Consider the following 5931-nt stretch of genomic DNA (forward strand, 5'->3'; position numbering starts at 1 on the left):
ATAAAGAACCAATCATGGAGCGGTATACCTTTTGATCGAAGTCAATGCCATTTTCATCAGTGAACAGATGGCCATTTGTGGGCATAGGAATTTTGACGCCTTTGCAATCTTGCATGCCGAATTTCCTCAGTACATCCTTGAGGTATTTCTCCTGAAATATGAATATGCCATTGCGTTGTTGACGAATTTGAAGACGTAAGAAGAATTTCAACTCTCCCATCATAGACATTTGATATCCTTCACTCGTCATATAGGCAAATTCATCACTACAACGTTGGTCAGTATAGCCAAAGATGATGTCATCAACATATATTTGGCATACAAATAATTCATCATCATATGATTTAGTGAAAAGAGTAGGGTCGAGTGAACCGGGTTTGAAGCCTTTCTTCATGAGGAATTCCTTCAAAGTATCATACCACGCCCGAGGGGCCTGCTTGAGGCCATAGAGGGCCTTATTCAGTCTGAAGACTTTGTCAGGATGCTTAGGATCTTCAAAACCTGGGGGTTGAGCAACATATACTTCTTCCTCAAGCTTACCATTGAGGAATGCGCTTTTCACATCCATTTGATATAAGGTGATATCATGATGGTTAGCATAAGCAAGTAATATGCGAATAGCTTCAAGTCTAGCAACAGGTGCAAAAGTTTCATCGAAATCAATTCCTTCAACCTGTGTCTGTGTGTAGCCTTGAGCTACTAGCCGTGCCTTATTCCTCACCACAAAGCCATTTTCATCTTGCTTGTTGCAGTAGATCCACTTTGTGCCAATGATATTGTGTTTGCGAGGATCTGGACGATTGACCAGTTCTCAAACGTTGTTGAGCTCGAACTGATGTAATTCTTCTTGCATGGCCTGAATCCACTCAGGCTCCAGAAATGCTTCATCTACCTTAGTGGGCTCTGAGATAGAGACAAAAGCATAGTGCCCACAAAACATAGATAAATGTGAAGCTTTCGAGCGTGTGAGAGGACCTGGTGCTTCAATGTCATCGATGATCTTCTCAACTTGCACTTCTTTTGCAACGCGAGGATGAGTAGGTTGTCGTCGAGGAATTTGATCAGCATTTTCTTCAGCACCATTTTCTTCAGCAATTTCTTCAGGTGCATTAGCTCGGCGTTCTTCATGTTCTGGAATGAATTCTTTAGCAGATTCTTCGGTAGGAATGACATCCTCGGTAGCCTTGAACTTGATAGTTTCCTCAGGTGCTGGTTCATCTATCACAGAGGGTAGGTGCTCTCTTTGCGAGCCATTAGTTTCATCGAACCGCACATCTACAGTTACAACAACCTTGTGAAGAACGGTGTTGAAGACTCTGTAGGTGTGCGAGTCCTTTCCGTAACCAAGCATAAAACCTTCATGTGCTTTCGGTGCAAATTTAGCATTGTGATGAGGATCTCTAATCCAACATTTAGCACCGAAGACTTTGAAATAACTCACATTGGGTTTCTTGTCAGTGAGGAGTTCATAGGCAGTCTTCTTGAAGAATTTGTGAAGATATACCCTGTTGATGATGTGGCACGCAGTATAAATTGCCTCATTCCAGAAGTGACGAGGCGTCTTGTACTCATCAAGCATAGTGCGAGCCATCTCAACAAGAGTTCTGTTCTTGCGCTCCACGACACCATTTTGCTGACGAGTGTAAGGAGCAGATAACTCATGAGTAATACCAAGTTCATCAAGATAGTCATCAAGACCGGAATTCTTGAACTCAGTTCCATTGTCACTTCTGATGTGCTTGATCTTCACACCAAAGTTGGTTGAAGCCCTCGTGGAAAATCGTTTGAAGACTTCCTGCACTTCATGTTTGTAAGTAACAATGTATACCCATGTGTAACGAGAGTAATCATCAACAATAACAAGCCCATAGAGAGATGCGTCATTTGTGACAGCTGAGTAATGGTTAGGACCAAAGAGGTCCATGTGAAGCAATTCGAATGGTCGAGTACTGGTCATGATAGTCTTCGCTGGATGCTTAGCCTTGGTCACCTTTCGAGCTTCACAAGCTCCACATAGGTGATCCTTGAGGAATTTGACATTCTCAATGCCAATGACATGCTTCTTCTTCGCAAGCGTGTGCAAATTCCTCATGCCTGCATTAGCAAGTCGTCGATGCCATAGCCATCCTTCTGAAGCTTTTGCAAGTAGGCACACGGCTGGTTGCGGTCCTATAGAGAAATCAACAATATACAAGGCTCCTCTCCTAAAGCCTTCGAAGACTTTGGAATTGTCAGCTTCCATAACCACAACACAACGATACTTGCCAAAGACAACTACCATATCAAGATCACAAAGCATTGAGACAGACATGATGTTGTATCCTAAGGACTCGACAAGCATGACTTTGTCCATGTGTCGATCCTTTGTGATCGCAACCTTACCTAGACCCAATACCTGACTTTTGCCTTTGTCAGTGAAGATGATATGCTTCAGATGCGATGGTGATAAGGGAGCATCCATCAATAGATTCTTGTCACCAGTCATGTGATTTGTACATCCACTATCGAGGACCCACTCAGTGGCTTTGGGTTGATGATCCTGCAGATGAATTAGTGCAGCATACGAACGTCATATACTTCATCAGTGAAGAATATGACATCACAATTCATCAGACCAATTTCATCAAGCAATGCAACAGTTAAAAACAGTATGAGGACGTGAGAAATGAAAGTTCCCTTCATGATTAGCCTGTGTCCTTTCAGGAACTTTTCAGGTCTCCAGCAAATTCTTCAGACGTTAAAGTACGTCTGGAGACCTGACCCTGCATAAAAGATTAGTTCTTTTTCTTCACCACCCACATCTGAAGGGGTGGCAAAGAGTTCATCACTCTGCGAGCTCCATATGAGAATGGTGGCATAGAAGCCAATCCGTTTTGTTTCACATAAGAGAGTTATGGTAAGCATATGAATAAGCAGAGAAATTCTTCGAGGACTTATGAACATAATGATTAGAAGAATAATGCTCATATTCATAGCCCTTGGCTCCTCCCTGCGAAACAGAGTTGTTAGCATGATGATGTTCATATGAGGACTTTGATCCTCTTGAGGAATTTGATCCATGTGAGGAATTTGGTCCGTATGAGGACTTGGATCCATATGAAGAATTTGGTCCATATGAAGAATTTGATCTGGGGTTCCTATTCCTCACAGGTGGTGTCATGAGGACATTCACCTGAAGACTTTCAAGGCATCTTTTGGGAACCTAGATTTTCTTCATAGGAGAACCGTTCCTGCAGTTAGTGCCAACATATCTAGCAAATACTTCACCATTCTTATTTTTGAACAATTTATAGTTGGAGTCAAATGACTCATCAGAAGAATGAGGAGATTCACATGTAAAGCCAGATAAGTTAGATGGATCAACTGGAGGTCCCTTTGCAGCAACCCATGAGGTTTTGGGGTACTGCTCTGGCTTCCAATATGTACCAGCAGCATTGAGTTTTCTCTCAAAGGCAATACCCTCTTTCCTAGGGTTTCTGTTGAGGATCTGCTCTTTAAGCACATCACAAAGAGTCTGATGCCCTTTGAGACTTTTGTACATGCCTGTCATGTACAATTCCTTTAGGCTTGCATCGTTAGTGATACTAGCAATGTCCTCAGATGAGGAATTAATGATTGCAGAGACAGTTGAGGAATTTGTAGCATTAGGAGCATTTGAACATTCAGGTGAAGAATTAGCAGATTCACGTTCAATGCATTTCAAACATGGAGGAACAAATCCTTCCTGGGCAGCGCTGATTTGTTGAGCAAGTAATGAATCGCGCTCCTTCTGAAGATCTTCATAACTCACTTTTAGATTCTCTAGATCTTTCTTTCTTTGAAGAAATTCATAAGAAAGCTTCTCATGATTAGACAAAAGAGTGTTATGATGACTTTGAAGGTTGTCATACCTAGTCTGAAGTCCCTGATGATTTTCAGTCAAGGTTTTAGTGCGATCCATTTCTTCACCCAACATATCATTACTCTTGTCTAGCATGTTTTGAACCTTTTCAAGGGCCCTTTGTTGTTTCACAGCAATCTTAGCAAGTTTAGAATAGCTAGGCTTAAGGTTTTCATCAGATTCATTTTCACTTGATTCAGATGAGGCATATTTGAGTACCTTGGCACCCTTTGCCATGAAGCAATAGGTGGGAGCGTAGTCATCATTGCCTTCATCAGCCTTGTTGGTGAGGTCATTTTCTTCAGAGTTAAAGATAGACTTGCTAACGAATGCAGTAGCGAGGGCTAGGCTCGCCACACCGGATTCGGAATCCTCAGATGCCTCCTCTTCCTCATTTTCTTCAGATTCAGCCTCAGAGTCCATTTCCTTGCCAATGAATGCCCGAGCCTTCTTGGAGCTACTCTTCTTGTGAGATGAAGACTTTGATGATTTTGATGATGAAGATTTTGAGGATTTCTTCTTTTTCTTCGTATCATCAGAACTGTAATCCTTGTATTTCTTCTTCTTTGATTCCTTTTCCCACTGAGGACAATCTTGAATGTAGTGTCCTGGTTTCTTGCATTTGTGACAAAGCCTCTTCTTGTAGTCACTGGATGAGGAATCATTGCTCCTTGAGGGTCTTCCAAATCGACCACATCTTGAGAGCTTCTGGATTTCTTCACAAGCAGTGCTAGATCATGGCTTAGTTCTTCAGTATCACCAAGACTGCTTTCAGAGTCTTCATCTTCAGACTCAGAAACTGCCTTGGCCTTCAATGCACGTGATCTGCCATAGCTCGAACCATAGAGATCTCTCTTTTCATCAAGCTGGAACTCATGAGTGTTTAGCCTTTCGAGGATATCAGTGGGATCAAGTGACTTGTAATCAGCACGCTCTTGTATCATCAAGGCCAGAGTATCAAATGAGGAATCAAGCGATCTCAGCAGTTTCTTCACCACCTCGTGGTCGGTGATGTCAGTGGCACCAAGTGCTTGAAGCTCATTTGAGATGTCAGTGAGGCGATCGAAGGTTTGTTGAACATTCTCATTGTCGAGTCTTTTGAAGCGGTTGAAGAGATTGCGAAGAACATCAACTCGAGAGTCACGCTGTGTTGAGACTCCTTCATTTACTTTGGACAGCCTATCCCAGATAAGCTTAGTAGTTTCCAAAGCACTCACTCTTCCATACTGTCCTTTGCTCAGATGTCCACAGATGATATTATTCGCTTGAGAATCGAGTTGCTTGAATCTCTTCACATCGGTAGCGTTCAGTGAGGGTGAGACAGAGGGAACACCTTTTTCCACAACATACCAGAGATCGTTATCAATTGCCTCAAGATGCATTCGCATCTTATTCTTCCACTAGGGGTAGTCCGTCCCATCGAAGGTAGGACGCCCAGCAGAGACCTTGATCATACCTGCGGTCGACATAACTAAAACTCCAGGTGGTTAAACCAAAATCACACAGAACAAGGGAGTACCCTGCTCTGATACCAATTGAAAGTGCGTTATATCGACTAGAGGGGGGTGAATAGCTGATTTTTATAAATTCTTCACTGAGGAATTTGTGGGTGAGGAAGTTCCTTAGCGAAGAACTACTTGCAGTGGAATAAGTACTCAAAAGTATGCATAGCAGAACACAAGCATACTCATCATGATGAAATGAAAACAAGCACAGAGTACACAAAGCATAAACACGGGATAACACAGGATGAAGACAAACAGACTGAGGAAACTGAACTGAGGAAATTGAGAAAGTATTCAGTCAAAGTCTCAAACACAGATATGAACAATTGCACAACACAAGAATGAGGAAATGAAAGAGTTGAGGAAATAGAACCAGTTGGCTTGGTGAAGACAATGATTTGGTAGACTAGTTCCAACTGCTGTCTCAGTTTTACGTCTGGTTGGAGCGGCTAGGTATTTAAACCTGAGGACACCCAGTCCCGGACACACAGTCCTCACCGTATTCTCCTTGAACTAAGGTCACACAGACCTCGTCCAATCACTCGT

The sequence above is a fragment of the Triticum aestivum genome, chromosome 7D (assembly GCF_018294505.1).
Source record: "Triticum aestivum cultivar Chinese Spring chromosome 7D, IWGSC CS RefSeq v2.1, whole genome shotgun sequence".
Taxonomy (NCBI): domain Eukaryota; kingdom Viridiplantae; phylum Streptophyta; class Magnoliopsida; order Poales; family Poaceae; genus Triticum; species Triticum aestivum.